General features: G+C 39.4%; 1 long non-coding RNA gene across 1 annotated transcript; it reads right to left on the bottom strand.

Moving 5' to 3' along the window:
- Positions 1 to 5846: 5846 nt before the first annotated feature.
- LOC105552948 lies at positions 5847 to 6731 on the bottom strand. Its single transcript, XR_001008086.1, has 2 exons — positions 6676 to 6731; positions 5847 to 6221 (listed from the first exon to the last, which is right to left on the bottom strand). It is a non-coding gene; the product is annotated as an uncharacterized LOC105552948 (long non-coding RNA).
- Positions 6732 to 22603: the final 15872 nt, after the last annotated feature.

The following is a 22603-nucleotide window of genomic DNA, read 5'->3' as shown; positions in this document are numbered from 1 at the left end:
ACCAGTCCCTGTGACACTTCTTGAGCTCTTGGTAGCTGATTCTAAAACCAGATCCGCCCTTTCACCAAATAAATTTGCTTTTGCTGAAGCTAGTTGAGGTTGGGTTTTCTTCTTCTTTTTCTTTTTCTCTTTTTTTTTTCTATTGAAACAGAGTTTCACTCTTGTCAACCCTGCTGGAGTGCAGTGGCACAATCGCTCACTGCAACCTTCTCCTCCTGGGTTCAAGCGATTCTCCAGCCTCAGCCTCCCGAGTAGCTGGGATTACAGGCACCTGCCACCAGGTTTCTATTTTTAGTAGAGATGAAGTTTCACCATGTTGGCCAGTCTGCTCTGGAACTCCTGACCTCAGGTGGTCTGCCCACCTCAGCCTCCAAAAGTGCTGGGATTACAGGCGTCAATCACCGCGCCCAGCCGAAGTTGGGTTTTCTATTGCTGAAAACTAAAAAGCTCACACAGACACACTCATCTACAGGATGACTGGCACATGTGTGCAAGATATATGCACTCAGATAGTCATTGCAGAATTTTTTATAACAGTGGAAAAAGTATCAGTACCCTGTTTATCAGTAGGAGAAATGTTTCAATAATTATAGTATATCACACTGTATTATGGAATCTAAGGGTATTGTACTATCGAAAAAAAAAGTCACAGTGCAACATGTATAATGTGATTTCATTCATGTGAAAAGGACTGTGTATAAGGATGTGTTCAAATTCACTTATCATTGTATACACAGATTGGTAAATGTATTCACATTTGTATATCTACATACTTTTAAATGTGTAGATATAAAGAAAAAATTTGGAAGTATGTATACCAAACAGTGGTTAGTTCTGGGAAGGAAAGTAGACCAGGATGAGAGGGAGAAGGGAGAAGGGAGGGGAATAGGTGATGAAGGAGAAACATTTTATTCTTTGTTTTCCTGTGTCATTTTAAATGTTTGTTTAAAAAGAAACAAAGGGGAATCCAGACACAAACAATGCCTTATGCAAAGGCAAGAAAATGCTGAAAGAGAATACTGAAATGTTTTAGGTTAGGTTCTTCCAAAAGTCAACCCTGAAGCAAAGATTCCAATGTGAGTAGTTTATTTGGAAGGTGATTCAGGGAAACACTGATAGGGAAGTGAGGAAGTGAGACAGGAAATGAAGGAAGCAAACAAAGGATGAATCAAACCCGAGTTACCACTGAGGGCAACTGGAACTTAATCCTGCTGAGGAACTCCATGAAGCAATGTCAAACACGTGCCTCAGAGTTATCTCACTCAAGGGAAGAAAGAGTGGAGGTATTTATACACCCATTCTTGGAAGTCATTGGTCAAGGATGCTTCCAGGGGCCATTAACTCCCTGGCGCTTGAAGCCTTCCCCACACATGGGCAGAGTGGGTTGTGCTGGTCAGAGAAGCCCTTGGGCAGAGTGTCAGGTGCTGGCAGCTGGAATTTGGGCCACTGTTCATAAAAATGCCAAATGTTGAGAGAATGTACAGAGGGCACAAAGATCATCGGCTTTGAGTGTGTTCTTCCAGGACTGATAAGGATCTTAGTGTAGATGGGAACAGATGGTATCAGGAGAGGTAAGAGAAGAGACTTGGAAAGACCAGGGTGAGACTTTGAGGTTGAGACGATGAAGAGATCTTTTCCACCATGTTAAGAACTTCTTGACAATGGGAAGCTACCAACCTGTGTGAGTCAAGAGGTGATTAGATTAGATTCGTACCTTAGAAATTCATTTTAGAACAGTGTGTCTAATTATAGGGGTCTGGTTGTATTCAACACATTCACGTGTAAAGATCCACTAATTGTGAGTGTCACAAGTAACATTTACCCCTTTAATAAATACCTGTTCAGCACTCCCTACGAATATCTATTAAGCCCCAAGGATGTGTTTTCAATACTTTTTTTGAGACAGAATCTCATTCTGTCACTTAGGCAGGAGTGCAGGGGTGCAATCTCGGCTCACAGCAACCTCTGCTCCCAGGTTCAGACAATTCTCCTGCCTCATCCTCCTGAGTAGGTGGGATTACAGGCACACACCACCATGCCTGGCTAATTTTTGTATTTTTAGTAGAGATGGGGTTTCACCATATTGGTCAGGCTGGTCTCGAACTCCTGACCTCATGATCCGCCTACCTCAGCCTCCCAAAGTGCTGGGATTACAGGCATGAGCCACCATGCCCAGCCTTCAATACTTTTTTCAAACAGAGTTTACAAGTGATTTTTCTTAACGAAATACAGATAATTCCCTAATCATCACGTGAGATCTGTTCAATTTGCAGCCCCGTGTATGCTCTTGACGGGGGATGATAGGCGAGGAGCTCCAGTGTGGGGAATTGTGCTCATAGATGCTGCTTTTCTCCTGTTAGCTGACACATGAGCTCCGTTTGTCAGCATTGAAATTGTTAAGAAATGGTGTTTATATAATGAAATTCGAGCACACACTGAAGTCAATTGGGACCACTGGGAAGTTAGTTTATTTGTTTGTTTTTTCCAGCCATCCAAGAAAGAAATAATGGTCTTGAATTCAGGTCGAATTTTCAGGTGTTGAAGGGAGGGGCTGAATCTGGGCTGGCCATTCTCCATTTGTTGCTTACCCTACCAGATCCGTTTTGCTCCCCTCTCTGCACTCTTTGTACCCCAGGAGCCTGCCTCCCATCTGTGGCCTACAGCACCGAACTCCTTTGCCCTGTGATTTTTGGTTGGCCTTTGCCAATTGGAAGCACTGGCAGGAGATCAGAGGATGAGAAGAGGGAGAGCAAATGATGGTGGTGATTGTCTCCCTGGCTTTCGTCCCTAACTGCCCCTGCCTTTCCAGAGTCCTGGCAGTGGCTGCATCCCCTGTTTTAGCTCCCATCAGGTGGCCCTTCTTCCACAGCTCCAAGCTTAGAGATCAGGTACTTTTAGGAATTCCCACTGCCGACCCTTGCACCTTATTCTCCTAAGGATGGTAAAGGCATCCTGCAGCTGCCTTTGGGTCTTTTGCAACTATTTTGTTTTTTTGTTTGTTTTGAGATGGAGTCTCACTCTGTCACCCAGGCTGCAGTGCAGCAGCTTGATCTTGGTTCACTGCAACCTCTGCCTCCTGGGTTCAAGTGATTCTCCTGCCTCAGCCTCCCGAGTAGCTGGGATTACAGGTGCCCACCACCACACGGGCTAATTTTTATATTTTTAGTAGAGACGGGGTTTCACCTTGTTAGTCAGGCTGGTCTTGAACTCCTGAACTCAGGTGATCTGGCCGCCTTGGCCTCCCAAAGTACTGGAATTACAGATGTCAGCCACTGCATCCAACCTTGCCACTGTTACTTAGCTTCCTCCTCCCTACTCTGGAAGCCAACTGTTCATTAAACTCTCCACCTTTCAGCCCTTTGCGTGCTCAGTTTCCTGCAGGAACTGTAATTTCTACAGAGAATAAAAGAATGTTTCAAAGGTTACATTAAGCCTGGTCAGATTTCATGATCAACTAAACATGTGCATGGGAGGTTGGGAAGAAGGAAAAGACAAAGACTCCCCAGTTTCTTGCTGGAACAGGGAGACAGATAGTTGGCAGTGTGAGGGATGAAGCCACACAAGAATGAGCAGACAGAAATGCTGCATGATAAGGAGTAGGCAAAGTTTCTCACAGGTAAGTTGGCATTTTGGACATGTGAACTTGATTCTCCAAGCTGGAGATGCTGCCACTTGGACAGAGGAGATGGAGATGGAGCTGAGGACTGAAACTGAGATTGGAAATAGATTTGGGAGAATGGAAAGCCATTAAGAAAACCTTGGGCAAACCTTGTGGCTTACACCTCCTTCCTTTTTCTCTGAATCTGCTTCTCCTCCAGCCCCACCCAAATCCTCCCCCTTCAACCCAGATTCCCCACATCCCCAAGTAAGGTTACCCTTTCGGCACAGTATCCCACACTTTCAAATCTTGCCCTTTTTCATCACCAAAGATTTTCTAGTTTACAATCTTTCCAAGCCCAGAATATTGTTTTCCAAAATGACAATGAACTCCTTTGATAAAGTACCCCCTTCTAATGTAAAAATAAACTCATGTATTACTGTTCCAGGAGAGGATTTGTACATTTTCAAAGGACAATGACCAGACTACCAATTGAACAATGACTGAAGTCCTTATTTCTCAAAGTAGGATCCCCCTGCTCCTGAAAAGACAAGAGAGTATTCTGCAGAGTGGCCAGGACCATGGAAGAGATATGGTCCATCCTCCTGAAGTTTCATTTCCACTCAAAGATTTGCAGATGGGTGATAATTTTATGTTACATAAAACATGAATATATTATGGGAAAGACGCAAAGTTCCTACCAATTTTTAAGATAAAACATAAACCTCTAAAGGATTCCTTGCCAAAAGTTCACATTGAATTGGACCTGCTCGTGAGGATGCATAGTGGGAAAGGGGGGCTAAGTTGGAGAAAACTGTCTCTCCAAGGACTATTCCAAAGGCAGGAATTTCTGGACATTGGAGAGCAAATATATTAGAGCCAGCAACTCTCATGATATTCCCACAAATCTTGCCTCTTTGGCCCACCCAGACGCCATAGACAATGCCTGTGTCTTAAGTGGCAGTCCCTTGCTTAGTGGCCTTGCCTAACTTTGGAAATTGGTGCATAAAATACCTTTCAGATGATGTAAATTCATCTACTATAAGTTTTTAGGTGTTTCTGTCATACACTGAATTTTAAGTATAGCACATTTGCTTTCTTCCTGCGGAGAACATATCCTGATTCCAGGAAAGTCTGCCAGGGGAGAAGAAAAAAGTGCATACACCAACTTCTTGAAACATTTAGCACCTGCCACAATCACCAATAAATCTAAACTAGACAACTTGACATTTCCTCAAACAAGACCCCACCTCTCAAAGAACATTTGTCCTAACATGAAAAACAATAAAAGCCCAGCTGATAGAATGCAAAACATTCTTCCTTGTCTAACTGCAGAAGCAAAAACAAAATAATTGCTTGCTTAGGCAGCGATCTGAGCCATTCCACAATCCATGAATGTTATGGTACTGTTCAAATGGCATCAGTAATAACCCTCAATAATTTTCAAATTGGAAGAATTTATACACTGTGTCAACACTCAATTTTTTTTTTTTAAACCTACCTGCCCAAAGAAAACTGCACTCTGATCTTCTTAAGCACTGTATATGCCTGAATGAGGACTGTGGAACTTGTTGCATCCTTTTCTACTTTGTAAAAACACAGTTGTCAGTTCCGGCTTTAGAAACAATTCAACTTATAAACAATTTAATGGAGGTTTCCTGTCTCCTCCTTTCCCCTTTAACATGGAGCCTTCCTCCGTTGTTTCCAAAGGAGGACCTTAGCTTCCCCACCAAACCCCCACACCCACCAATCCTCCTCCCTCTCTCTACACAAGGGCTGCCAAGATCTCCCAAAAGCAGGACAGGATATAGTAGAGCCTCTTCGTTTCCCAGTCTCTCGAGCTGCCTCTCGAAGGGCTGAAAGTTTAAGCCTCAGCAGCTTCTGAGCACATTCGTTGCAGTCAGTCACTTGGGAAATCCAATGGACCTTTGCTTGGAACATTGTTCTCTAGGAAAAATGCATCCCAAGTTCCAGGGGACTTTGGAACAGAACATTTTCACATGATAGCATGTGATCTGCACAAAATGTTAGAGTCTGATGCATGGTTTCCATGGACCTACAAGATTTCATGGGAGTTTCCTAGCAATGTCACTAACAATTAATCTAGGGGCCTTTGGGAAAGATTAGAAAGACCATCCATTTACTTAAACCATTATTAGCAAAATAGGGGCAAAAAGTTCATTCTTTGAATTTGATTTTTGTTATTTTATAATATATCAGAAATAGTCACATTGGAGGAAATCAGAACTGTTTGGGACTTCTTTTACTTCTTTCATGGGTTGGCATTGTCATTTTGATTTCTATGTAGACAAACCAAGCTTAAGGCCTATTAACAATATTAAGAAGAACTTGATACTAGATAGAAAAGCATATTTATGCAAATACCAGCCTTGGTTTTGGTACTAACTTGGTAACATTTGGGTGTCCGTTTTCTCATGAGTTAGGTTTGCCTAAGGCTTCCTTCCAGTTTAATGCTTCATGATTCCAAGCATTTCTTCCCTGTCTTCATGCATGGTTCTCTGATGGTACCTTCCTTCCCTGGAGGAATCTTTGCCAAGAAGCCTCTGGTATAGCTACCAACATAGCTGTGCCACCTGGTTCCATGGATTGGCATCTTCATCACCTAATGAAGCAGAGATAACATGGAGGACCTCGGTCAATACTATCTACAAACCTCAGTCTATATCATTTGCAAACCTCCCTGAGACTACTCCTGATTCAGTGTTAACATTCACAATATTTAATTAGGCACCATTGAATTTCATTTACCAAATGTCAAGCAGATGACAAAATTCTCCCAATTTGATAAAAAATGTTAATGTTGACATTAATTCACTTTTATTTTAGAAAACAGCAAGACATCTTAGATTTTGGAAATAGAAAAGTCAATATCACCAAAGTCTGTTTGTTGGTATAAGAGAAAAAATTGAGTTAATTCTTTTTGTTGTCTGTTCTCTGTGCCTCCCTCCTTTCTCTCTCTCTCTCTCTCTCTCTCTTTCTCTCTCCCCTCCCTCTTTCTTTCCCTCCCTCCCTCTATCCCCTCTCTCACACACACTAACACACAAATATATACTCACCATCCTTTCAATGAGTGCCAAAGGCCTCTTTTCAACAGTCAAAGCATGTTAAGCATAACGCCAAGTCCTACTTGGCAGAGAGGTTTTTTATTCCAAAGAACTTTAGATTAAACAACCTGCTAAGTCAAAACAGCTTGCGTGAGCTTTCAAATCAGATAAAACAAAGGGTCAGCTAAACTATGGCCTATGAGCGAAATATGTCTTACCACCTGTTTCTGTATACCTGTAATCTAAAAATGGTCTTTACGTTTTTAAAGAGTTAAATATAATTTTAAGTATAATATTTTAAGACACAAAAATTACATGAAATTTGAAATTTCAGTGTTCATAAATACTTTTATTAGAATACAACCACAACTGCTTGCCTCTATATTATCTGTGGCTGCTTTCACACTACAACAGAAGAGACGAGTAATTGCAACAAAAACCATATGACCCACAAAGCTGAAATATTTACTATCTGCCCCTTTACAGAAAAAGTTTGCCAATTCTTGCGATAGGCCCACACTTTGATTCTGCCATTTAACATCTCTGTGGCATTAAGCAAGTTTCTTACCCTCTGTGACCTCAATTTTTCTTTCTAAATAAAATCATGGTATACAACTTGCAGATATCTACAATGATGCTTGGCACCACATATATTGGTTCTTCTGCCACATCTCTTTCCCATGTCTTTCTCTACGTAGCTGTCAGAGGCAACAGGCCAACAGATGTTGGCACAGCTCAACTTGCAAAGAGGGCAGACCACATCATATCTTGGTTGCAAGGACCAGGGCTGGGCTTCTGGGTCTGCTTTAGTGAAAGTTATTTTTGACCAGTACCTGGACTTTTTATTATTTTCCTTTCAGTGGAAGCAAAAGTGGATATTTGCAAATTTGTATCTCCCACTTTTGCTAGCATACTCCTGGGAAATTCTTGACCAAGAGGAAAGTGTGTTTTAGTTGTTAAACTGATAAAACATATAAAACTACGTCAACAAGCACTAAAAGTTGGAGGGTCTGGGCAGCCCACTCCATGAAAATTAGAATTATGTATCCAATATGCAATTACTGCAAAGCATAACAACTCCCACAGTGACAGCCCAAAATCACAAGGTCCTTGGAGACTTCCCTGCTATTCTCCGGATCTCTCTGCCCACTTCATTCAAAACTTCTTTTACCACTAAGTCAACTCAACAAGGAAAATGGTACTCCAAAACCAGCTGAGCAGATGATTTCTACCTCAGAAGGAAACCACTATGTTTAGAGAAATTAAAGTACAACTCGGGTAGTTTTCTACCTAATTGGGAGGTGGCGTGTTCCTGTGGAATGAACTTTGGAAGAGTCCTGTGTTCACATATCAGTGGGCCTCCTCCAGCTCTGTGACCTTGCCCATCTGGCTCTCTGAACCTCAGTCACCTTATCTGAGTAATGATGGAAATAATTTTTACCCCATAGGGTTGATATGGGATAAAACAAGATTACTTATAAAGTATATCATGAGCTTATGAGCAATGTCTAGCACAGAACGCTGCTATCCTGACTTCTATTCCAAGTGGAATCAGGGGTTCAGCATTGCCACCATACCAAATACCTGCCAGTGCCAGGAACTGTATCTATATACAAGATGCTAGTTAATATTTGCAACAGCTCTGTGTAGCTGACATTTCTGGCTTCATCATTTAGATGAAGATATTGATTAACCCATTCGGAAATAATGATGGGAAAGTGCTATTTTCTGTATGAAATGTATAAACTTAAGGACTAGAGGAATTGTCTGTAGCTGGCTGGTTCTGCAGGCTAGCTTTGTTCCATAAAAATTACTAATGGTGTCCAGGGCTGCAAAGATGGCAGAAATAATTTATTTAATCTTGCCAATTGAAAAAAAAAACTTTTTATTAAAATACAGTATACAGAAAATACCCTTAAGCATACAGTCCAATGAACTTTCACAAACTGAACACAATCCTACAACCAGCACCCTGACTAAGAAACAGAACCTGACTAGCATCCAAGAAGTCCCCAGTAATGCTTTCTTCTGGTCACTAATACTAATTACTATCCTGACTTCTTTTGTCTGTTTGTTTGTTTGTTTGTTTTGAGATGCTGCCTCGCTCTATCACCCAGGCTGAAGTGCAGGGGTGCCATCTCTGCCCACTGCAAACTCCACCTCCCAGGTTCAAGCGATTCATGTGCCTTAACCTCCCAAGTAGCTGGGATTACAGGCATCTGCCACCACACCCAGCTAATTTTTATATTTTTAGTAGATACGAAGTTTTGTCAAGTTGGCCAGGCTGCTCTCGAACTCCTGGCCTCAAGCAATCTGCACAACTCAGCCTCCCAAAGTGCTGGGATTACAGGTGTGAGCCGCCGCATTCAACCTGCTATCCTGACTTCTAATAGCACAAATCAGTGGTGTTTGTTATAAAAACTACAGTCATAGAGTGTGTATTTTTGTGCATGCATCTGGCTTCTTTTGCTCAACATTTACGTTTATAAATAAGATTCATCTATATTGATGCATGTAATTTAGAATTATATCATGCACTCTCAATACTATATAGCACCCCATTTTTGCAAACATGTCAGAATTTATTTATCCAATCTATTGCTGATGGGCATTAGAGTAATTCCAGTTCTGAGGAGTTTGAACATTCTACTACATGTCTTTGGTGACTGTTTTCTGCGTTCTGTTAAGTACACACCTACAAGTGGACTTGCTGAACAATAGCATAGCTACTTTCAGCTTTAGTAGATACTAGCAACCATTTTTCCGAAAAGGTTTTGTCAGTGTATACTCCCACCAGCAGTGCATGTGAGTTCCAGTTGTCCCACATCCTTGCCAACAGTGAGCATCTTCCATCTATTTCATCTTTGTCATGCTGGTCGGTGCCTGCTTGCATTCTTATTTTTGTCCCATATACCCAAAATATTCAACGACAAGAATGAAAGACAAGAAGTGAGTACAGGAAGAGCAAATTGAGGGAGCATCACAAAGACTCCAAGAAAAACATGGGGGCCACAGCCACATAATTACCCACTAGAAACCATCATTATCAAATGCATTTGGAATTCTAGTGCTCAATGACTCAGCCCCTTGTCATTGGTGCATTTAATGCCAATGGTGTATTTAAATTAAAATTCTATAACAGATTCCTGATTTTCCATCATCCCACATTTGGACTTCAGAATTGCATTTTCTTCCCACCACTTTTTGGGTCTCCCAGGAGAGCCTTAATGAAACTTGGGATGTTGGCAAGGAACAAGTAGGAGAAATAGGAGAAGACCGGGCTCTGGATATAGTAACAATCTATAAACATAAATATATACTTCAAAATGGGAAGGAGTGGGGAGGAAGAGGCCCGGGGTGTCCCCAACATATCTTGTCTATAGGGATAACATCACCAGTTGGATACACAGTAATAGTAATACCTTGCCATTGCATAGCTTTTTGTAATTTATAAAATGCTCTGGGAATCTATGGCATGCCTAGCAAGAAACAGATCCTAGGAAAGCAAGGTGCTGGAGGGAGGGCTGCTGCATATCTGGCTTCACAGGAGAATCTTTACTGCAGTAGTGGAGTAGAGGCTGCCCTCAGTGAATGTGGGTTTAGGACAATAACAGGAGGGGTTCATTCACTGCCTTTCTCTCTCTCTCTCTCTGTCTCTCTCTGTCTCTCTCTCTCTCTCTCTCTCTCTCTCTCTCTCTCGCTCTCTCTCTCTCTCTCTCGGTCCCTGTGTCTGTGTCATGCCATCTGACCCTGGGGTGATGCTGAAAATGGACCTCCCTCCCTGACTGTTCCCATGCAACATACATCCCTACTCCCTACAGCAACCCAAAACAGTTTCACTCCTGAATGTCCTTTAGCATGTGGCCCGGACTCCATAGCTCTTAATAATAGCCAATACTTACTGGATGCCCACCGTATACCAAGGAGTGTGCTAAACACTTACATGCATTATTTATTTTTATTTTGGCTTAATTTCCACAAAACTCAGCCACACAGCAGATAATTCACAAGACTCAGGATAAATCCAGCTCTCCCTCTCTACCCAGAAAGCCATGTGATCTGAGGAGGACTTTTCCCTCTCCAAAACACACCCATGCCTGCTGATGCTTAAGGTCCCACAGCTCCAGCTTTGTTCCTGTGTCAAAAAGGGTGTTTATACTTGTTTGATGCATTAATGTTTATTGGACACATTATCAAACATTGACACCTTAAGGGAACATGTTTAGAAGAAAAAAGACCTTTTGTAACCTGAGAGCCTGGGATCCCAAGCTTCTGAAATGTCAGGAACATGAACTGCAGAACAATGTTCTCTTCCCTTTAGAGTTTCTAAATCCACAAATATTTTTGTAGATTTCCTTTGAGACAACTCTCTCAGACTCTGGGGCAAAGACTAACTCAAAAGGTGAGGATGAAACAGACATCAAATTATTTCTCCAGTCCCAACATGATAGAACAAATAAGTTCCCTTTCATTCTGTACTTGGAGCTAAGTTTAACTATTTTACCCAACAACGTATTAACCTCCAAATGGGTATGGTTTAAGGAAACAAAACAGACACTTGAAAAGGTCTAGATATTTCATAGTTGACAGAGGCATAATGGGTCCTTACAGCCCACTGGGGTATCATTGGGATAAATGGGGTTGAGATAGTGATCGTTGACACCAGGCAAAGGACAAACTCAACACTACCACCCAGCCCCAAGGCCACCAAGATAGGAAGAGCGCTGTCTTCTTTCACCTTTCATCCTCCCCTTGCTCTATTCTCTGGTCTTACCTACCTCCAAACCATTTTCTACAATGTAGACAAAAAGAAATTACAAAATCTGAGTGATTCATTCCCCTGTGGTTACCCCTTTGCTCTTGGAGCAAGAATTCAAATGCTAACAGATACAAAAGTATAGTGAGAGAGGAGGAATAAGTGCTAGTGTTCTATAACACTACAAGGTGTCTGTAATTAACAATAATTAATTATATATTTCCAAATAGCTAGAAGAGTGGATTTTGAAGCTTCCCAACACAAATAAATGATCAAGGTTTGAAGTGATGGACATGCTAATTACCATGATTTGATCATTACATATTGTATACATATATGGAAATAACATACTACATCCCATAAATATATACAGTTATTATGTGTCAATTAAAAATAATGACAGAGCAAGAAAAATATCCTAAATGCTTAACAACACCAACAACAATCTGAGGAATCTGGCTCCTACCTACTTTATTTGACCCTCCCTCACCAGTGCATATATCAGTCATTTCAGTATTCTTTTAGTTCTTCATACATAGTGAGTGCTCACCCACATTCAGGCCTCCCACCCCACTGTTCTGCACATCTGCCTGGAAAAATAATTACACTTAGCTCCCGCTCCCTGTCACTGAATGAACTTTGACTCACTCCTTGGATCTCAGATTAGATTTCTGCAAGAAACCTTTGTCAGGTCCCCAAAAGTGAATATGACCCAAGTGTTCCCAATGCCTTCCCTTGCATTAACCCCATGTCCATTGACCATAATTGCCTATTCGTTTATCTACATCTTTGAATGTCTTGTTTACTGGTGTATCCCATGTCCTAGTACAAGGTCTGCCCAACAGTAAGTACTAAACTATTTTTTCACGTTGAATTAATTGAATAATTTGTTTATTAAACTAAGGTCATTTCTTCTAACCAAATAACAGATTGTCAAATTTCCTTCAACCTTCTAGGATAAGCTTGCCATTTCTTTTTGAGAAAGGAAAAGAGAAACTTAACGGAGAGAAGTAAGCCTACTACTCTGCAAAATTAAATGAATTAATTCCATTTAGCCAACAAGTAACTACAGGATTAGGAGTCAAACAGTGACAAAACCTCCCTTCCTTGGCATGTGTTGAATGCATGACCAGCTCTGAAATGTCTTCTATTTTCCCAGACTGCTTTTGTTGCTTAATTGTTCAGCAAAAAAAGAAGGAAATTCAGGCACTCCCAGGTCTCCCTCCCAAGGAAACCTGTTTTACTAGCTGCATTTTATATGGCTACAGAAGGCCCCAGAAGGAACTTTCGGAAAAGAACAGGGGCTTAACAACCGTGCATCCTTCAGCTCCAGAACACACACTCAAGCTCGTGAGAGAGTCGGGGTTGGATGTTTTCCTTGTCTTCCTCTCAGAGCTGCTGCGTCATTCATTGAACTTGTATTTTGGTACTGGTACAAAGCATTCCCTTTATGGTTCACTCCCAGTCTTAAACCTTACATGTGACCACACGTCAATGTGTATTTTTATGGTTCTATAATCTCAAGACTTTTAAATCTCTGTTGCTTAAAAGCATACAGTGAGCTGAAGCGGAAAGCTCTGGAAGTTTCTGATCATCTAGAAACAGTTGATGTGCTGGTTCTAAGTGGCTTCATGGCTTCAGTTCTTTCAGGGACTGGACATAGCAGAGAAAAGGCCCTGGCACCTAATTAATTCTTCAGGGCCTTCAAAACAAAAATTAAAAGTGATCAGAAAACATGCAACCTGTTTCTGTGTAAATGCTTCAGCTGTAGAAACCTGTATCTGCTTGCCCACTGGCAGGCTTCCTCCCTAGGGCCTGCTCCTTGGCTGTCTCACAGTACATCCGCAGAACTGATTTTCTTCCCTGAGCTTACAGGGAAATCCTTGGGTGGCCTCAATGAAAGGTGGGATTTAAAAAAAAAAATAAATTTTATTATGCATATTTGAGTTTTACAACATGATGTTATGGGATACATATAGATAATAAAATAGTTACTATAGTAAAGCAAATTAACATATCTATTGTCTCACATAGTTTTTTTGGTGACAAGAGCAACTGAAAATGACTTATTTAACAAAGATCTCTACTTCAATATAATCGTATTAACTTTAGTCCTTATGTTGTACATTCAATCTCTAAACTTGTTCATCCTATACATCTGCAATTTTTTTCCCTTTGACCTATGTTCCCCCATTTGCTCTCAACCCCTCTTTTCCCCCATGGTAACCACAGTTTTATTCTGTGTACTTGACCTCTTTTTAAAAATACATTCCACATATAAGTGAGATCATGCAGGATTTTTCTGTGCCTGGCTTATTTCACTTAGCATAATGTTTTCCAGGATCACCCATGTTATGGCAAATGGCAGGATCTCTTCTTTAAAACTGAATAATATTCCACTGTATTATGTATATACCACATTTTCTGTATCCATTTGTCAGCCGATGAACATTTAGGTGTTTCCATGTCTTGTCTATTGTGACTAGTGCTGCAATGAACACGGGAGTGCAGATATCTTTATGAGGTAGTGACTTCATGTTCCTCAGGTACATACCCAGGCGAGTGATTGCTGGGTTGTACGGTAGTTCTAATTTTAATTTCACACTGTTTTCCATAATGGCTACATCAACCTACATTCTGAAATGTGGGAAATTTACAAGGAAAATAAAAACAGGAGAGAGGCTTAGGATGTAGGAAATGTGTTCTCTTTCTGTTCTGCAGAAAACTTTCCTTATCTTCTCTCAACTCACATTTCTTTTTCTCATCTCTCATTCTTCATTCTTATAGACGAATATTTTGTGAATCCAGAATAAGGTCTGATTTTATTCCAAAATTAGCACCATTTTTCTGACACTGACACAGGGGATTATGTATCAAAAGAATATTTGCAAATGTGAATTTGATGAAAACTATTGCATCTACCTCTCTATTTTGATGTCATTAAATAATTATCTATACCTAGAACACTTGAGATGGTTTTGCATTATAAAAGTTTAATTCTCATATGCATCAAATATTTGTTTTTTAATGTCAAATTGGTCAGTTATTACTTCTTTCAAAATCTTCTTTGACTTTTGTTTCTCTTCTTTTTTTCTTTTTTCTTTTTTTTTTTTTTTTGGTTGTTTTTTAAAAAACCATTTGGTTTTGAAAGATGTTCATATAGAAGAAAATAAGCTCAAGGCCCTCGATACTTCGGTCAAGGTCTTCACCTCCAGTTGAATAAATTCTGCATTCAAGGACCGCACATGGAAGTGGGTGGGAATAGTTACATTTCCAGCCACTCTGCATCACTAGCTTTAATTTATTTGCAGTGAAAATTTCCAAGGTTTTGTTTCGTTTTATTTTGTTTTGTCCATTTGCTCCCTCTCTGATCTGTACTTGTGCCAGCAAATCATTTCTGACCCAAGTGAACAATTTTACAGAGAGCCCTGTTCATTTCTACTTGTTAGATTTGGCCCAAACTCAGCGGTCATGGCCTTTTGGATTTGAAGTCAATCTTAAAGTCAATTTAAGTCTCTTATCTAGAAATTGTGTTTCCTCTCAGCATTGTGTCCACAACATACTTGATGATCATATTTTCAAATCTTCCTCTGAGAAGCTGATTACAGTGTTGGTAAGGGTTGGTCAAGAAACAAGTTCTGGCATTACTATTACGGTTAGATTTTGAAAGATCAGGTTTTTATTGATGCAGGTCCTCAGGTGGACATTAGGAAAGAGTTTTGACAGTAACAAGGGATGAGAGGTGATGGAGGTGTTACATTTCCAGCACTTGAGTTTTCTAAGAACTGGAGGACTTACAAACAGCAATAGCTTCTGGTGAAGTGAAGCAGGAACTAGCTAAAGGTTTATGAAATTGTTTTGTTTGGTATCTTGGAAAAGAAAAAATGATCCTTCCTATAGCAACATCTCTATTACATATGTCTATATTTTAAGAGAGTTGGCCCTGGGGCGGGGGAAAAATCAGTCTAGTAGGATTCTTTTTTTTTTTTTTTTTTTTTTTGACTGGGGTTGGGTTCACTCTGCAACCTCCACCTCGGGAGTTCAAGTGATTCTCCTACCTCAGTCTCCTGAGAAGCTGGGACCACAAGCGTGCCACCACACCCCGCTAATTTTTGTATCTTTAGTAGAGACCGGGTTTCACCATGTTGCCCAGGCTGGCCTAAAACTCCTGAGCTCAAAGCAATCCACCTGCCTCAACCTCCCAAAGTACTGAGATTACAGGTGTGAGCCAATGTGCTCAGCCAGAAGCTAATTCTTATTCACATTTTGGGGGATTGCTGTAGATAGGTCTCTACCAGGTGGCCCCATGCATTCCAAGAACAAGCAGGCAAGGCTCTTTTCTCTTTTGTGGAGCCCCAGATATATCTCAGAGTCTTACATCACCTTCCAAAGCAGCATGTAAAAATCCGAGTTAGGAGTTTTATTTTTCTGCTTACTTACATATACCTAGACTTGAGCTATAAAAATACTGAAGTAGATGGCCAAATGTTAATACAAGAAATTTTTAGATCACAACTCTCCCTCTCTGTTCTTGAGGCTTCAATTCACTTTGATGAGTCTTAGAGTACAACATGAAATGTATGATTTTGACACCTGTGTAACATGGAGGTTTCCTTTCAATATTGTGTGCACTTATTAGGTGTTTGAAGCCTTGAAGGTGTAAATAACTATGCTCTTCTGTACTCATGGGATGTAATTAAATTACATTCATGCATAAAGTAATTCACATTGTGCCTTTTTCTGTGTTGTTAAAGACTTGAAATCCAATTAGAAATTTCAGGAATTACCACACCTATCTTGCAAGGACATTTAGATTGTGTGCACATTCGTAACTGTCACATTCTCATAGCATTTATAATGAGAATGTAAATAAATAATGAGAGAAAGAAATTAAGCAAGGTAATGAAGTAATTATAAAAACCAAGCTAAATCTCAAGAAAATAAAATTGTGGATTTCATGTTAAATATTGAATCTTCTCTTTAACAAACTTTTTCATACAATCCTAACAATTGTTTCAAGCAAGATCATTGATTAAAATTAGCAGATGAAAGTAAGAGGAGAAACAAGATTTTTATATAGTCTCAAAGCGTATCCCCACAGAATACTTATTGATTACAACAGGAGATGTGTAATTTTATAGTGGAGAAACTAGCAGACACTCCGTTAACCAAGTGATCAAACTTAATATCACCAGTGATAAGATATCAACACCACATGCCTCCTGATATGCCGCACTGAGAAGGACACAATATCTCTTCCATGGTATTCCTACTAAAAGCGCATAGCCTGAAAAGAATCATGAAAAAGATCAGACAGATCTAAAATGAGGAAATTTTACAAAATCACTGGCAAAATGTTTAATGTTCCATGTCACAAAATACAAAGAAAAACTGAGGAAATGTCTCAGATTAAAGGAGAATAAGTAGAGGTGACAACTAAATGCAACATACAGTCCTACATTGGACTCTGGACCAAGGAAAAGATATTAGTGGAATAATATAAAATCTAAGTAAAGCCTATAGCTTAGACAATAGGATAGTATCAATGTTAATTTTCTCATTTTGGTCACTGTACTGTAATTACAAGAAATATTACTATTTGGAGAGTCTGGATGAGGGTATACTGAAATTATACAATATTTGTAACTCTTTTATAAGTCTGATATTATTTCAAAATTAAAACATAAAAATTAAAGCCAAAATAGATGAATAAATGTGCTCCTATGTATGTCCCATCTGATAAATTGCTAAAGAAGAAAAAAGCGAATGGTCAAGAAATCTAAAGTTCGAGAATTACTGAATTAGATGATAGGTAAGATTCCTTTCCATGCTACAGTTTTACAATTCCACCAATTATGAAATTTAGAAAACCACAATGTGTCAGAATCAATTGCTTTGAGAAAATGTGACACCAATTTAACCATTAAGAGATAATTTATTTGAAATTCTTAAATCTTTATGTTCACACCAAGGATGTAGAATCAGCTAATACTTTCATGAGAGACATTGACTACTTGAAATGAATGTGCTTCCTGTCTTTTCCACTAGTAAGTACATGTACACATGTATATAATCAATGCACCTCATTCTAGATAATACATGAAGTTGATAATTTAAATTATCCATACTCATTGTAACCTAGCTTGGTCTGACACCCAGCTTCCCGAGGCTCCCAGTTGGAGTGTTCACAGATTAAAAATTTAATTCCAAATTGTCTTAAATATGCAGGAGAAAAACTTGCTGCTATGGGTGTAGAAAATAACATGGAACATATTCTGTGGAACTATTTAAATATAACCCATATCATTGTGTCTCCATGTTAATTTTTTAAAATAACAACATTCACTTAACTTGGCAATGGCCACACTTTAAAATGAAGGTAGAAAAGTATATTTGAATTTGAAAACAAATTCCCTAGCTAACACTAGCCTCGGGAATTACTTATCATCCTTGATTCCTACATGTTAAAACATTGTTTTAAGAAAGTATTCCATGTTGTTTTTACAAAGGATACTTTCTCCTCCTGCAGAAGAATGGTGAGAACAGACTTAGAGACAGCACCTTAGGGTTCTGGCTTTTTCTCTGCCACTTGCCAGCGCTGCCTCAATTTCCTCAGCTGTAAATAGAGGAGATTGGGCAAGAAAGGGATCTTACGCCATGTATTATGGACCTCTTGGCAGTGTGATAAAGACTGTCCTGTTCTCAGAATAATGCTCATAAGTAGATAAAATATTTAAAGTTACTCAAAAACCTAATGACAGAAAACACAGTACTCGAAATAGTTTTAAATGTGTGATATAGTAATATATGTATTTTCTTTAGTAGCTCACTAAAGAAGAAGCTCTAGCAGTGGGTTCAGTAACTATCATAATTTCACAGAAGTGATAGGCAGAGATGATGTCTTGAGATATCTATACTATAATATGACATAAAGATATATTTGATTTCCACTGTGTCAATATCATGGGTATAGCTGATGTTCTTATTATTTTTTGTCCTCATTTGAAATAGAAAGAAAGAGTATATTTCAATTAGACGTTAGTGAAGATAAAAATGTGATTATTTTCCCATCCAAGTTCACAGATTCCCCCTGGATTCTCTCCAAGGGTCCTTTGAGTACAAACCTCTGGACCAGATGACCTCACAGTTCTCTCTTCCTGCCTCGAGCCAGTCATTTCTCTAATCTTCTCTGGCCATCCACCTTGAGGACCCGAGTCCATCAAGTGTATATGTATGCGTCTCCCTCTGGGGAATCAAGTTTAACAAGATATCAAAATATTTCGTTTGCGAGTCTTGGCTGCTGTACAGCACTTAGCAAAGCAGAGCCAGTTTTCCTAGTTGAGATTGGTCAACACCAGGTTCATTTGTCTAGCATTTCACAAAATATTTTCCCACATTTGTCCCACTGCAGTTTGAAGGCTGTAACTGACAATATAAATGTGCCCTAAGGTGGAAAGTCCGACCCCATTTCCCTGAGTGATCTCCAGGGTTGGCCATTACCATGCAGATGCCCGGAGTCAAGGGATTTCCATAGATCTGCTAATTATTCCCCAGACTTTTCCACCAGCCATAAAAATCCCATTTGTTGCAGCTTGTTTGTAGAACAGCCCCCATTTCCACAGTGGTGGTATTAATTAGCAAAAACCTGTGAAAATGGCCAGAGTTTATGTGCTTTAATGGGAGGGAAAGAAAGGAACCTGGGTCACTTCTAAATATTCTTATAAATTCCCCTGTAGCAACCAGGAGGTAAAAGCTCACCTGTCTTAGATACTATGACTTTTAATGTTTGTAGTTCTAAGGGGGAATTAGTGAAGCCATTTAGTGAGTTCCCATTAGAATAGTAACTTGGTGAATCCTGAATGCAAACAGATAAATTTCTCAGATAATCAATCACCATTCCCTGATGATCTAGTGGCACCTGACACTGAGCCTGGAGAGATCCTGGAAGCACCATTCTTAGAGGAAAGATCTTTGCCAGTGGGGAGCTGTAGAAACAAACCATCCCTCCAGGGTTCCAGAATATACTCCAGATGATGACATTGGGCACTGGGGACTGAAGAGTGATGAAGGGTGTCCCTGTCCTCCAGCCCAGGAGGACACACAAGCTTTAACCTCAGAGACATCTGATATACCCACACAGGGACAGAGGCTAAAGAGGAAAGAATGAAGTTGTAGACGTTTTCGTCAATGATCTTATCAAGTTGTCCTGTTGGAGCAGCTTTGTTTCTTATGTTTGCTTGTTTGTGTTAATTTTTAAGTGGCTCTATTTTCTATTTGTTACAGATTAGCCACAGGAGAAAATGGTCTGTCCTACGCTTAAAAACCCAGTACCTAATCACTTTATAAGTAAGTGTGACTCTAGCTTTACTTCTGAAGGGTTAAACAAATGGATAAAGGGTAATAATTCTTTCGTCTCTTCACTTTCAATGAGTGTTTCAGAATGTTTTACTCCCTAATTTCTACCTTGAGCCAACAATCGCTGCTGACTTTAGCTAAGAATTCTATTTTTTAATATTTTTATAGCTGCAATGTGAGTTTCCCATGCAGTTTTTATTAACTCTGTTTCATTGCAAGGCCTTGCAAGCAAAAACGGCCCTTATTTTTATTCGGAGAAATCTATTTCGGTGACAATCTAGCCTCGGGGTAGCTATATGTCAATCTCTTTGCTTTTTTTCCTGTTGAAACAAGCATGGGAAAGTTGCAAGACAAATGCCACACAGGGCAGGGCTGAAGGAAGCAGCATACCAGTCCTCATCTCTGGCCAGCTCAATTCCAGAAAGTGAAAGGAAAGTGAATTCCGAAGAGGTGCAACTGCGTAAGGTAGAAGGAAACTTCTGCATGTCTACCCACTTTCTTTCCCAACAGATGAAAAGCCTTAAATTCTCACCACTTATCAACTTTTCCCGGAAATGACATTATTTGGGATTATGCTGGGAGGCTGGAGTATAATGTTTACAAGAAGCAGCATGTCTTCTTAAAAAAAGAATGGGAGCTAGGTGTCTGGTGATTCTGGACTGCAACCCTATGGCATCCTAAACTCTACTCACTGTGACCCTTTGAAAATAAAGCCAAAACTCTACTCACCATGACCCCTTTGGAGATAAAGCCTAGTCCTTCTGAGGTGTCCCATAGGGATTATCAAAATTCAAACCCGAGCACCCTACACTAAGAAATGGCAGAATGACAGCTGGACCAGTCCTAGGTGTGCACATCATGAGACCAGGTTTTCCAGACACACACAAGCTTGTCATCTGAAGCCTCGGCTGCTTGATTGAAAACAGTATTTGGATTCCCAAACCTTAAAGCTAAATTCTGAAAACAAATGGGAGAATATAACAGGGAGGAGGGGAAGTGTGAATATCTTTGAATAAGACTGACATCATCCCAGATTTTTACATTATTTCACTTAATCCTCCCATCAATACTACCAAGTAGACTTAATTCTTACCTTTTATACAGGAAGATAAGGTTGGCAAGAGAATTAGCAGCCAAATAAGCAGGTATAACTTATATTCTCTCTTTGTCTAGCACAATTAGAAAAAGACAAAGTTGGAAGCAACTCTAGAGTCCATCTGGTTTTACCTCTTGTTTTTCAGTGTATGGGCAATAGAAGAGGGACAATCCAGCCCCCTCACCTGTTTTTGTAAATGAAGTTTTATGGAGACACAGTCACACTTATTCATTTACATATTATCTATACTTTTGCATTGCAAAGTCAGGGTTTGACAGTCACAATTAATATCATATAGCCCACAAAACCTAAAATATTTACTATCTGTCCCTTTATACAAAATATTTGCCAATTCCTGCTAGAGAGCAATTTGAGAAGAACTGACATGTTAATGATATTGAGTTTTCTCAACCATGCACATGGCATAGTTTTCCATTTATTAGGTTTTTCATGCCTGAAATGTTTTGTATTTTTTGTGTACAAGTCTTGCACATTTTGTTAGAAATAAATTTAAGTATGTTATGCTTTTTGATGCTACTTTAAATGGTATTTTTAATTTTATTTTCAATTGTTTGCTGTTGGATACACTTATATATCAATTCTAGAAGCTCTTGTGTCGATTTCTCAGGATTGTTACATAGATAAAAATGCCATTTGTGAGTAAAGAGTTGTATTCTTCCTTTCAATCTCTATGCCTGTTTTTCTTTTTCTTGCCTTATGGCACTGGTGTGAACTCTAGTATGTTAATGGAAGTGGCAAGAGTAAATATGTTTGCTTTTTTCATGATCTGAAGGTGATTTAATAGCCATCATTAAGTACAAAGTTAGTTGTTGCTTTCTTCTTAGATTTTGAAGTCCACCCTTTTATTTCTTTGTATCTAGTGAAACAATGTTTTTTTTTTTTTTTTACGGACTGAATGAGTAAATGGAGAGCCTGAATAATCTGAATGTTTATTATTGAGTCCTGCCATATGTTCAAATTGTCTAGAATTGACTGGTTTAACAAGGCAAAAAGGAGATGGGGGTGGTGAGAGAAAGTAGTACAAAAGTCTCCCTTTCTGTGCTGCTAATTGTTTAAGAGAAAGTCTTGAGTAAGAGTGTGAAATGGCACAACTGCCTTGGAAAACTGCTTGGTGGTTTCTTATGACATAAAACATACACTTTCCCTCTGACCCAGCAATTCCACTACCGGGTATCTACACAAAAGAAATAAGTGCATATGCCAACAAAAGTCTTGTACATGAACTTTCACACTAGTTTTATTTGTAATGGCCAAAAATAAGAAACAACTCAAATGTCCATCAGCAAGATTAGATGTTTTAAAGTGTGGTATAATCATACAGTGGCATACCATTCAGTAGTTAAAAGGAATAAACTCTTGATACACACAACAATGTGGATGAACCTCAAGAAGATAACACTAAGGGAGGGAGCCAGACTCAAAGTAGTGAATATTGTTGGATTCCATTTATATGAAATTCTAGATCAGGTAAAACTAATCTCTAGTGATAAAAAATAAGAACAAAAGTTACCTGGGGTGGATGGAGGGGCAGGAATTGACTAGAATGGGGCACAAAGGGACATTCTAGGAGGATGAAAATGTTCTAAATCTTGACTATGGTGGTGGATCCATGGGAATATATATTTGTCAAAATTCAAACTGTATACTTAAGATCTGTGCATTTCACTGAATGTAAATTAATCCTCAAAAAATAAACTTAGAAGAAGCAAACC

The sequence above is a fragment of the Mandrillus leucophaeus genome, unplaced genomic scaffold (genome assembly GCF_000951045.1).
Source record: "Mandrillus leucophaeus isolate KB7577 unplaced genomic scaffold, Mleu.le_1.0 Scaffold116, whole genome shotgun sequence".
Classification (NCBI taxonomy): Eukaryota; Metazoa; Chordata; class Mammalia; order Primates; family Cercopithecidae; genus Mandrillus; species Mandrillus leucophaeus.
This window is presented reverse-complemented; position numbering and strand designations above follow the sequence as displayed.